Genomic DNA, 12,808 nt, shown 5'->3' on the forward strand with positions numbered 1-12,808 from the left:
CACTGCCCTTGAGCTCTGTCTCCACGGAAGGTTGCTGGGTAACCAGGGGCGTCAGGGTCTAGGAAGATCACTGGGAAGATCGGCGTGCAAAGCAGCATTCTGAGTGCCGTGGGGCTGGCAGCTGGCTGGGAAGAGCAGGGACAGTAGAAGGATGCTGCTCATGGATTGCAAGGGGCTGTAAAACAGGAGCCGAGTGGGCAGCAGGGAGGCACAGCCTGGCTCTCCTGCGAAGCTCTGAGCTGGGCCACTCTCCTGATGCAAAACAAGCCCTCAGAATGCACTGTCACTCCTTGCTAGGGTCTTCCATCCAGATGCCAGATCCCCTTCCCTGAGGGGAAGGCATGCTGAGCCTCAAGACTGCAGTCTGAGCAGCATTTTCCACCCAGCCGCACACAGAAGCAGTGGCAGGACCCTGCTGAGCCCTTCTGAGGAGACAAGCGAGGGATGTCATTTTTTTAAGTGTCTGCATCTCATCTGAATGTGGCTGGGCTGCCTAGGATTGACATGACCCAGGAAGAGCAAAGAGGACAAGGAAACAGCTGGACACTTGTTTATCTCCTGCAGCTGCTGTTCAAGATAGATGAGGGCAGGGGAAGAGCGTCCGTCAGGGAAACTCAATGGGTTGGACACAATGCAGAGGGGGTAAAGGGGACAGAGAGTTGGGAGTGAGGGAAGGGGGGTGGGGTTGGTGCCACTGCCAGGACAGAATCCCAAGGTTACAGCTTGTGTGGTCACTGCCCAAAGGGCTCTCCCCTGAGTGCATTAGCATCAACTACAGCCTTGCCACCTCATTTTCTGAGCAGTTTCTCCTGATCTACAGCATAAGAAATGGGATGCTGAATGACACTGAATCTAGTCTGAGTGCTGTTGCAGTGGTGGAGCCTCAAGTGTGCATGCCAGGCTAGTCAGCTTATCTCAGAATTTATCAAGGATAGAGGATGGAAATTTTCCTAGGCCTGTCACAGATACACCCTCTAACAAGAAAATAGAATTGGAAAGCTCAGGAGTGTCTAGCCTAGAAAGAAGAAAGATTAATGAGGGCTCATGACAGAAGGATAAAAAGAAGGATGTGGAGAAAACACATCAGGCACATCCATTCACCTTCTGTGAGAGTGCAGTAAAGGCAGTGTTCAATCAAACAGGCTGTTGGAGGAAATAAAATTACCTTTTTTTCATTTTTCCTTTCACCCAAAACACAAGATGCCTCATGAAGTTCATTGCCCCAGGGCTTCACTGCTCAACAGAGCTCGAAATGAACCTGGATGTTGACCTCCATGCAGGCTACAGTGAGTGTGCTCAGTGTGAAAAGCACACACACCCTACCCAGAAGACTGGGGAGTGATGTGCCCGGGTATTGTGGCATAGACACCAAAGACAGGCTGTCCCTTGGGCCTTGGAAATATGAGCTTGCGTTGCAAGTGTCTGAAGGCTGGCTGTAAACTCCATGAACCAAATGCAGTTCCATAAAAATAAACATGCAAGCCCCAAGGTACAGCATGGCCTAAGGCAGAGCCTGTAAAGGACATCCAAGGTCTTTTGTTACAAGTCTGCACCCCATATCCAGCCTGCCCTCTAGCTCAAACGAGCTGCTCTTCATAGCTATGGCTATGGAGTATGAGGGGCACTGGTGACCATTCCCCAGGGCCAAGGCCAGGACATGGACAAAAATATCTTCCTCTGATGGCCCCCAGTTGTGACTATGGCACCACAATGTGGCTTCCCAAATTAGATACATCTCTTGGGATTAAAAGATTTGTTGCTCTAGCTTGTAAGACTGGATGCTGACCATGGATGAGGTAAATCTTCCTCACATTTCTGGGGGATTATGATGCAGTGATTGGAAATCATGGTGCTCCCTTCTTGGCTCCAAAATGAGTAATGTGGATTGGGAAAGCAGCAGTCAAACATTAGGGGTGGCATGTACTGCTGGGGGGCATGTTTCACCCACTGTGTTCAGGGGATAGGAGGAGCTCAGGTGCTCCCTGATGTCCTGGTCCTGCCAAACCTGGTGCTGCTCACTCAAACAGGCACCACATCTTGGGATGGGGCACAGGAGCTACAGTGGGGTGAGTGATGCCCAGTCCACTCTGATGGTGCACTCGCAGTTCCCTGGAGGCACTGACAACACCAGACCACCCTAGGTTCACCAGGGATGGCAAAGCTGAACAGACCAGAATGTGTTTTTTACTCCTGTGCTTCAGGCCATCCCTAAGGGAGCCTTGCTGAGGGCCTTCAGGTGCTGTTTTGTCCTGAGCTTTCACACTTCGCCCCAAGCATCTGCCTGGGACGCACTGGAGGCTTGGGAAGGTGGTGCCCATCTCCAGTGCAGCAGGACCTATTACTTCTGCAGGACAAGCTTTTGGGGTTTTGTATTTGTGCTTGACTGGAGCAAAGACAATGGTTGTGTGCTGCCCAGCCACCTGAGCTTTACTCCTAATCATATTTACTTTCCTCTTCAGAACAATGCTCAAGATTCCCTGTGGGGGTCTGGAGAAGGGTAGGAAAGGCTCCACTTCACTGGCAGCAGAAAACTCTGCTTGGAGAAGTAGAAAGTGAGGAGAGGAAGTGGTAGGGTGGTAGATGTTATCTTAGCCCTTGTTTCCAGGGCCTGACTCTTGGCTCTTGGATATTCTTCCAGAGGCTCTAGACAGCTCCAGGAAGCCTCCAGTCTGTGTTTTGTAATGCTAACATCTGGAAATAGCTGGTTTGACTGGCTTCACTAGTCCCACACTTTGCCTCAGCTCTGCCCAGTGGAGGAGGAATATGTTCCCAGGAGGCCTCACCTGCAGTGGGGTGGGCTGAGGACATGGGGACCTCCAGGGCATCAAATGCAGCCCTGCAGAGGCAGGTTCCTCATGAAGGCCTGACAGCTCAGGCAGTGGAACCTGGGGGAGAGGGAAGCCAGGCTGCCCTGCTGCCTGCAGGGGAGGATCTCCAAACACCCATCAGGCTCTGGGGGACAGGATCCACCCTTCCCCTACTCCCTGTGCTCCCTTCACTGCTGGTGTCTCCACTTTGCCAGCCTGCCTTGCTTACAGGGAAACTCGAGGCCAAAACACTGCCAATGCAGAGTGATGGCTGGCAGGCAGTACCTTGTGCTTCTGGGGGAAGCTGAACAAACATTAAGACTTTTAAGAATGGGATAATACAGCATTGGTGGGTTGTCCTGAGCAAATTTTTGGCCACCTGAGGCTGAGTTAAACTACTTCCTACAACCGTCAGCTACTGCTTTGTGGGTGGTTGAAGGATGGGGAAGAGCCCTGAGAAATCCTTGGCAGAGGGCATCACAGGGCAGGGAGAGGGGTTCAAGCTCAGAGCAATGGGGCTGCATAACCTGGGAGGCAAATGCTGAGAGGTTTTAGGGCAGGTGTTCTGTGCTGCTCTGGTGCTGTGCAAAGGCTGAGTGCTGCTGAGATATAAAGGGACTACCACCCAAAGGGAGTCCAGAGCTGGTGCACAAGCTCTGTGTTTCCTGCACTTCAGCAGCCGGGCTTTTACTGACTGTGGGGACAAAAGATCCCACATGAATTCTGCTTTTTCCTACATGGACTAGGAGGGGTGGATAGAGGCTGTTTATCATGTCTAGGGATTATAGTTACCTAGTTTATGGCAGGGATGCTACTGTGATCCTTTAACGGATGCCATGCAGAGCTAGACCAGCAATTTGTGTGGTCCTTGGGGAATGTCTGAAGTACAGGCATGCTAAGAGAGGTGAAGACCAAACCCAGGCTGCAGTCATGGCTCCAAATTCTGCCACTTTGTTATGGGGTGGTCAGTGGATTTTAGCATATGAGGCTGGTGTTTGCCTTTCTTTCTCCATCTGTCTGCCCACCCCTTACCCTAGCTGCTGTCTTGTGTCCATCCCACTCAGCAATGCACACACTCAAACCACGTCCAAGCACTGGTGGGACAAGCCCATAAGATTACCCAGTCCTTCCTGTGCATCCCTCTCACCTCTGATTTCGCCAGGCTGTGCCTCAAGCCCACCGTATTATCTCCCCATCCAAATCACCTGAGTTTAAGGGGCCATTCAGGCAATAAGCCAAGTCTGATGGTTCCTACGCCCTCCTCTTGAGATGCACCAGATTTCAAGGCACTCTGAGGAAGGGGTTACATTGCAGAGCATATCCTAGTGCATCTACTTTAGCCATGGGCTCTGTGGTCCCAGGGAAGGCAGCAGGAGGGCTGTGCTGCCATTGTGTCCCCAGCAATTTGGCAGACACGCAGCAAGGCTCCCAGGTCTCACACACCTGGCACTGAACATCAGGGGTGGATAGCTTACCTAGGGCTGACAATGCCCTCACCCTGGAGGCTGAGTTTATTGACCCAGTACCTGTAAGGTCAAGTGCTTACCTGGTGGTGCAATGCAGCAGCACCTCACTGGCAACACAGCCCCCCAGCCCTGCCCAACTTCTGCCTCTGAGCACTGTTCACTAGCCTGCCTTTTTAATTAACAGAATCCAGGAGTTTGAATGGCCTTTGGGTTGACTCTCTACCGAGTCTCAGCCTGGTTTTGGTGCTGGCCTCATAGGTGCTGAGATCTGCTGGGGCTGTGGCAGCCTGTGGCCCAGCTGCACTGAGACATCAGACCTGAGCCGAAAGCTCCTGGTGCCATGCAGAAGGGTTAACAGTCTGCTTGCTCCCTCTGTGCTTCAGAGAGCTTTGTTCATTGGAGTATTAAATTCCACAGCTGTAAATAATCTGCAGCAGGAGAGATTATCAAGGCCTTGGGAAGGAGCAGCTTTTATTAATAAGATCAGTTCTCCCTGAGAAGCATCACGTAGTCGCTCTCCACCCTTTCCTCGCTGTCTCACCAGGCATTGCCACGATCCGGTGGCACAGCTTCCCCACCTCCATCCTATGCCATCCATCCTCCTGCCATGCTCCCTCTGTCTTGCTATTGCTGATTGGTAAATATGGCTCTTCACAGCAACCAGCAGAGCAGGCTGGAAATGCTCCTCACATTACCTGAGATGTAATTGTGGTTTATGTCGTGGGTTCAGTGCTGGCCACATGGCCAGACTACTGCTAGCCAAGGTGGGAAGGTGGTGGGACACATCCTTGCTGGATAGGAGTGTGGTACTTCTCACCATCATGGCACCTGCCTCTGTGCCAGGCTGGAGGCTGCTCTACCTCTGACTCCTCCAGGGATATGGCTGTGGGTAGGTGCAGCCTGCAGGGCTTGGATGTGGTTTACCATGACTATCCCAGGAGTAGAAAACAGACCTAGTGGGTGTTTGAATGGGAAAACATTCCTGGTAATTTAGAATTGTGTGGTTTGGTGTCTGGGAGTGTTTCCCAGAGCATCCTATTTGAAGGCAGGAAGATGCCCAGGGTGGACTAGACTCTAGCTAGAAAACCAGCCTAAGAGAGGCTTTTTAGGATGGACACCAGGGCTTGGCCCTCTTTCAGGCCTCCCAGTCCCTGGGGTTTCCTCACTTCTGCATGAGAAAGAGTCCCCTTGCCTAATTCTTCCTCAAACCATACTCCCCCTCACAAGTAATTTCTGTCTCAACACTCAAGCAGTGATGGATCCCCTCTGCCAGCAGAGCTGTGAGCACAGCAGCTGAGATTGCAGCAGGACATGGGGCCTTGTGGTGATTCCCACCTACAGGAGGTGTCTGTGGCTGCAGTGCCTCCCCACTTTGCTGCCCTAATCCACCTGGTGCAGGGCCCTGCTGAGTATTAGATTTCTTTTCTGGCAGAGCTAGAGAGTTAACATGAGGTCCCTGTGCCCCTAAACATCCATAAGCAGTGCACAGGCATCCCCATTCTCTGCTGGGAGAGAGATTGGTATTTGGGGAGCAGCAAATGCTTTGAGTTTGGGGGGAGGACATACCCCAGTTTGCACCAGGCTTCCAGGACACTGATAAGCATTGCCAAGAGCACCAGCCCCGTGGTAAGGACTGAGCTCACCCTGCCACTTCCCACTTCCCTGGCAAAGCTGCTGAGTTCAGAGCTAACCCTGACAAGGCACATCTCCTCCACCCCCCTCTCCATTGCTCACCCTGCTCGCTTCTCCTCCCTATATTCCCAAAGAAGTCCGTACCCTGCTGACCAAAGCATCACTTTTAATTAAAATGGTTCCCCTGCGATGCATCAGCTGAATGTCTCCACTTATTCCCGCTGGGTTCCAGCCAGAGGGACGTGCGGGGGCAGAGTATCAGGTCAGAATCTCTCCAGGCTGCAGCCACAGAAAGGACAGAGAAAGCAGTCGATGGCTCCACTGCCCCACTGCCAATGAGCGCTCAGCAAGGGGAGCTCTGCCCCAGGAAGGCCTGGGAATGAGACATGGCCTTTCTCCTGCAGAGGCTGCAGAGCTGTGGATGCCCAGGAATGAATGCCGTTAGCAGGGATCACCAGCTCCATGGCTGCAGCTGATGTTCCTGCAGGAGAATCAAGCCATATGCCATGCTTGGTGGGGTTTGGAGGACTCCCTTCAAGGCCTTGAGAGGAGAAAGGGTGGGACCTCCACTGGGGTTTCTAAAACGGAGGCAGGAGGCAGGTTAGTAAGAGTACACAAAGGATTCCCTCCTAAATGGAGACAAGCTTTCCTATCAAGGTCGCAGTGCTTCATTTGGGTTACCTAGGAGATCATCAGGAGCAAGGGCCTCCCGCTCCAAGGAGGCTTAGCTCTCAAGAAACACACCTTCACCTCCCCCTGCCCCCAGTGTACTGGCAGCTTTTCCAGGGATGAGCAAAGAGGAGGCTGCTCAGTATCAGTAACTCCCCTGGAGCACCACATGGAGCCATTCCTCCCACTTTCCTAAGAAGGGTGAGTGCTAGCTCCCCTCACAGCTGCTGCAGGAGTTTCCCTGAGCTGGGATCCAGCAGCGGCACAGCTGCTGCTGCTGCTGCCTTGGCCCTGCTGCAGGCTCAGTGCTGAGCAATGGGAATTGCCAGGGGTGGCACTCTGGCACGAGGGTGTCCCCCATGCCAGCCTGGGCAGGACACATGCCACACGTGGTCACTGTGACCCTCACACTTCACATGTGGATGCAACAAGAGGGCGCTCTGTGGGGTGGGTGGTGTGCCAATATCAATGTTTTACTGCAGCCCCTGCAGAGACCCCAGCCCTTGTGCTTTGGAAAGTAAAAATTCATCCTTCCGGCAGGAGGTGAATGAAGCAGGGAGGAGCAGGGAAAAGGCCTTGCTGTGCATTAGGGAAGACTTTCTGAAGGGCTTGAAACCCATGTGGATGTTCTTAGGAGCCTCCCATCTGTTGGGACATTATTATAGCAGCCCCCACTGTCACACGCTGCATAGTGCAAGAGGTCCTGTACACTCACATGAGCCTGTGGCATCATCTAGCAGTAAATTGAAATTCTTTTCCTCCTGGACGTGCTGGGCTGAATCCATGGGCACTTATGGAGACTGCTGGGACACGTATGTGCCGCTTTATTAAAGTATGCAGCATTTCATCCCTGCATGGCGGGTGGCAGGAGCCAGGCATGTGCCTGGCCTGCGGTTCCGCCCTGCTCCTGTCAGCTTTGCTCCGCTAAGAGACCCTGTGTGCCCCTTCCCACGCAGCATCCCCATCCCCACCCACATCCCCATCCCGTCCCGCTCCCCGTCCCTGCAAGGCGGCCGGCGGCCACAGGGTGTCAGGCGGGTGCCGGGCTGCCTTTCCCGGCCCCGGGCGGCGGGACCGCCGGCTGCCGCCCCGGACCGGCCACCCCGGCCCGTCCGGGAGCGCGGCCCGCAAAGCGGCACACAGGGGCACGGTGTGCTGGCACCCACACCCCTGGCGCGCCTCTCTGCAGGGAAAGGATGCCTGCTCTTCCTTTTCCCACGTAGACAGGGAGACGCGTTTTCCAGGGGCTGTGTGAGTTTTGCCTGGTCTTTCAGAGGAGGGAGGGGAAAGTTGGTGGTCTCCCGTCTGGAGCACCCCAGGTGAGATGAGTTGTGTCGGGCCTCAGCGTCTGGCCGCGGAATGAGGAGGAAGGCTGCACGACGAGGGGAACAAAGGGCCTTGGATAGCAGCACTAGCGAGCAGGGTGTGTTGGCAAACACGGCTGCCATTGCTCAGGGAAGAAAGAAGCTGAGCGGGGGTGTGGGGAGACACTGAGCCCGAGGGGTTGTGGGTTCCCAGCAGGAAAAGGGGATCAGGAGGTTCGTGGTACTGAATCTCCCTTGACAGGCACCTGCTGGACCTTGAATCAAGTTCGGTTGTGCTTCTCCCAGCTCTGCTTTGTGGCTGCACTGAGCGTGGGGGGAACCCATTTTACCCACTGCATTTCGTGGTGGAGGCGGGGGAGCTGGTGCAGAGAGAGCAGGCTGGGGAGGAGGATGCATCAGTGAGTGACGTGTGATGCTGGAGCGAGCAGTGGCCCAGCCTCGCTCAGGTGCAGCTCTCCGTGCTGCGCCTCACGTACAGAGACGCTGTCTATCCTCCAGCTATTTACCACCAGCTCATTTTGCAAACTCTGCACTCACAAGATTTTTTTTTCCTCTCTCCCTCCCTCCCTCCTTCTGTTCCCTGTAGAGATGCTCAGTGTTCCCCATTCAGCTTCAAGCACAAGGTTTTCCACCTGCACAGGCATTGCACACGCTGACCCCCGTGCAGGTTCTGTTGGGCCTGTCCAAATTCCCCCTCTTCCCTTTCTCCCACTTCATTGAGGCTTCAGACCTGGTGGGGGAAACTGTGGTGAACAAAGAGGGAGGCTGGTGTGAGCTGAAATGCTGCCAGGGGGGACACCTGGCCAGAGCACCTGCTGCTCCTGTTCCTGTGCCCACGGGCCTGGAGGTGCGGCCCTGCTGCCCTGCAGGGCTGCTCACTTCCCACTGGCCTGTGGGGTTGCCATCTTTACTGACTGGGGATATCTATCCTTTGTTACAGAAAAGGGAGGAAGGGAGGGAGGGAGGAAGGAAAAGCAAGTAATGCGGGACTGGGGAGAGTCCCCTGGTGTGGGAAGGCACAGGAGTTTATTCCTGTGGGTGCTGGGGTAAGGGATGTGGAATCAGACCCAACCAGGGATTGCCCCATTGTGCGCTGAGAAGGGAGAGTAGAACGCTACAAAGGAAGGAGAGGGTGGTGGGAGTCTCGGCCCTCCCCAGCGGGGAATTGGAAAGGGATTGCCGAGGAAAAGGGGCTGCCCCTCAGTGTCTCTTCCTGGAGGGGGTTGCTTGGCCCTGGGAGGGTTTTTTCCTGAGCAGGGACTATGACTGACGGCTTCACTCACCCTTCTCCTGGCGGGTATGTGCTACTTTAATCTCTTTTTTTGAAACCTAAGGCCCATGACTTGTCTCAGACTTTTATCTGCTCTATCTCCCCCGTGCCGAGAGAGGGCTTTGTGGTTTCAAGGAGGTGCTTGGAAACAGGAGCTGGGGGTTTCCCTATGGGTGGGAAAGCAGACAGCATAGGTAGGAGACTGCCGTCTCTGTCTTCCGATTTCCAGCAGGTTGGGCGGCGGTTGGGGCTGAGCTCTCGGCGGCGCTCACCCCGAGGAGTCGACCCCAAATACAGCCGGGGCACACCTGAGGCTGGGCTGGGGGGCTGGGCGGAGAGACCCCAGCTTGGTGTTAAGGGCAGGGACAGCATTGCCGTTCTGCCCCGTGGGAAGTCTGGTGTGGGCTTTGGGGAGGCTGCGGGGACGGGAGCCGCGGGAAGGGGGCTGGGCTGGGTGCCGGGGCAGGGGGCTGAGCAGGGGGCTGGGCTGGGGGCTGCCCGCGGGCCCAGGGAACGACGGGCCGGCCCTCGCAGCTACGGTAGGTGGCAGTGCCGCCCGGATTTTATGAATGGAGGAGGAGGAGGGGAGGCAGATGGATGCGGGGAGGTGGTGATGGAGAAACGGGGGGGCGGAGAAGGGGGGGAATTTTCTGGCTGTGCTCCGGCCTCCACCTCCGTCCCCCTCGCCCCTGCGCCAGGCTCCCTCCCCCCGCCATTAGCATAGGCCTGCCCGGTTTACATGTCGGGCTGCACGTTGCCGCGGCCGGATCCAGCAGCCAGCAGCGCTGGCAGCCGCCCCGAGTCAGCTGCTTCCCGCGAGGAGCGGCGGGAGCCGAGCGGGGCGGGCGGCGGGAGGCGCCCGCGGGCACCGCCGTTAAGGTGTTCTCGAGGAGATGGACACGGACATGGACATGGATCCGGCACCGGCACCGGCCGGCTGCCCGCGCCCCGGGCGAGCGGGACCGCGCGGGTTTTACGCCGGACTGCCACCGTGTCCGTGACTTCGGACCCCGGCGTGGCGCAGCGCTGCTCTCCACGGGCCCCTCGGTGCTCTGTGGGCACTCCCAGGTTTGGGGTGCGGGGAGCAGGCTGGGCTTTGGGGGGCACAGCCGCCCCGTGCGGTCAGCAGAGTCCCTGCTGCCCTTTCCCATGCCCGGCCTCGCAGGGCAGTGCCGGGGCATCCTCTTCTCCCGCAGCTTCTTTGTGCCCTGGGGCGTGCTCACAGCCCCACATCCTGCTCTCCAGTCACCCACCACTTGCATCAGAGATCCCCTTCGGTGGGGAAAGCCAGGAGAAGCAGCTGAGTAACTCCCTGATATTTGCTGGCAGAGGCAGAAAGTGAGGTCTGCCTGGTGCTTTGATAATAGGAGAGGAAAAGCCTGCGACTTTATGTGTTGGTCATTTCCATCTGGGTCTGGGATTTCCCACTGTAGGGACGAGGACAATAGCTGCGCTGGCACAGCTGTGGGGCAGGTGACTGAGCGGAAGAAGTGACCAAGCACAGCCCCACAGCTTCCCTCTGCCCCTGGGGCGGGTGTGGATCTGAGCACAGCCCCACAGCTTCCCTCTGCCCCTGGGGCGGGTGTGGATGGTGCCAGCAATGCGCCAGGAGCCAGGCCTTGCTGTTCCCAGCAGGGAGTGAGCTGGGACAATCACTGCCTTCCTATGCACCCTGCTCATTCTGTCACATGGGGAATGAAATTTCCTTCAGAGGCAGCTTTGTCTGCGTGCATTGGTGAGGTTTCCTTCTGGGAAGTGTTGGAGGTGCAGAGCTACTCCAGGGGAGCTCTGGATGAGACTCTGAGAGCTCTCCAGGAGAGAAGGTCAAACATGGCTTTTCCAAAGAGCACATCAACCCAGTTCCTGCTGGGGGTACTTACCCATGTGCCACCCCCGTGCCACTATGCAGGAGCAGAGCTGTCCTGAGGTGTGGGGTCTGAGACCCCACAGAAAGTGCCAGCACAGTGCTTGCAGTGGCTGGGCCTCATTTTTCAGCAGCATTCACGTTATTTAGGGGATGGGCAAGGATGGTGCTGCAGCACTGACCCCTTTAGCATGGCCAGCTGTGCCCCAGGAATGGTGTCATGCAGATGTGGTGGTGCCTTTGGAACTGTCTGGGCACATGTTCAGGCACTTTGGTCCTGCTCTAGCCTGGATGATCCCACCTGCCTGCCCTAAATCCCACAGTGGTTTCAGCAGGACACAGGGCTTTTCATCACCCCTTGTCTGAACCAGTTAGGTAGGATTGCTGTGTGCTGGGAGGTGGTTACTCTAAAAGTGTCTGTGCTTCAGTGGCATCCTGCATCCTGCACGATCCTTCATCCAGAGAGCAGGCAAGAGGAGAACTCTCCATTCAGTGGAGTGAGGTGCCCCTGGGGCCACAAGGGGATGCAGGAGGAAGACAAGATACATCTATGTCACTACAGGACACCCATAGCATCCTGTAGAGACAGAGATGTTTCCACATTGTGGTGGGCAGGAGGTCCCTGCCTGGTTTTTTTGGAGGTGCTGGCACTTTGCAGCACCTCCAAGCCATTGGCATGACCGGCCTTGCTGGGGCTCAGGCAGGACGAGGGCACACCTTGCTGCCCTGTGTTAGCCTGGCTCGAGGAAAGAAGAGCATCTAAACTCCAGATGAAGCATGGAGCAGAGCCCAGCTGCTCAGCTGGGCCTGTAGTTTCTTACCTCCACCCTGTGACCAGCATTAGTTCTCACTGCTTGGCTGCCAGGAGCCCAAACAGTGCCTTGCTCGGACAAGCTGTCAATCCAGGGATTTTTGTTTTCATATTAAACCAGCTAAGTATTCAGAATCAGTTCCAGCTACCACCACAGGGAAAGCTACTCCAAGATACATAAATCCCTGCCAAACCTGCCTGTGCTACCTCGGCGGCAGCAGTGCCAGTGCTCTGTGGTGCTGCAGGAGTGGGTGTGTGGCAGGCTCTGACCCACCATCAGCACTCACACCGTGTCTGGCTGAGCTCACGGGGAGAGGATCCCTCTGCAAACCTCCTCACAGGGAGCTGCCCTGATACCACTGTGCTGAGGGGCATCCAAATGCATGCCCAGACCTCTGTCCTCAGGCAGCTGTTGGAAAGGAGAGGATAATGCCTGCCTGCAGCCTCAGGTGGAGGACAGCAGGATGGGAGCTGGTGTGCTGGGCACCATCCTGTGCTCAGCTCCCTGTGGCTGTGGGGGACACCCACTCCACATCCATGCACGGGCAGGATGAGACCTTGCCATGTAGGACACAGCCACACTCAGGCCATTTGCTGCGTGCCTGGAACTTTGTCTCCCTGGGTTTTCCCCATGTGGTTTGCAGGACCTGGAGCTTGTTGGCCTGCTGGGCACACCACACAGCATGTCCCTTTTCCAGGGTGAGCTAGTCTGGCTCTCCCAGTCCTGTTTTGGGAAGCAGGGATCAGGGGAGTACGCCCTGCCGGGCACGTAGGCCATCCTCGGGTAATGACTCTGAGTGTTTGGCCGTCTGATGTAATGAACTAATTAGGAATTTGCTGTCACCACAGCTGGACTCACCTGGCTTGTAGGCTACAGCGGGTGATCCTCACTCCGTGTGACAGTCCTCCAGCCTCACGGGGCACCAGGAATAGCAGCGAGGGATCACATGGCCCCTCTGGCTGT

At 56.0% G+C, this 12,808-nt stretch overlaps 1 long non-coding RNA gene across 5 annotated transcripts in view; it reads left to right on the forward strand.

Annotated features, from left to right (window-relative positions):
• The first annotated feature begins 7,608 nt into the window (after window positions 1-7,608).
• LOC113459611 (uncharacterized) overlaps window positions 7,609-12,808 on the forward strand; it is a 45,974-nt gene continuing 40,774 nt past the window's right edge. For 2 of the 5 annotated variants that reach the window (XR_003381018.2, XR_012579500.1), the window contains exon 1: window positions 7,609-9,196. This is a non-coding gene — a long non-coding RNA (uncharacterized LOC113459611). The other 3 variants (XR_012579498.1, XR_012579501.1, XR_012579502.1) reach the window with 2 other exon arrangements.

The sequence above is a fragment of the Zonotrichia albicollis genome, chromosome 3 (assembly GCF_047830755.1).
Source record: "Zonotrichia albicollis isolate bZonAlb1 chromosome 3, bZonAlb1.hap1, whole genome shotgun sequence".
Taxonomy (NCBI): domain Eukaryota; kingdom Metazoa; phylum Chordata; class Aves; order Passeriformes; family Passerellidae; genus Zonotrichia; species Zonotrichia albicollis.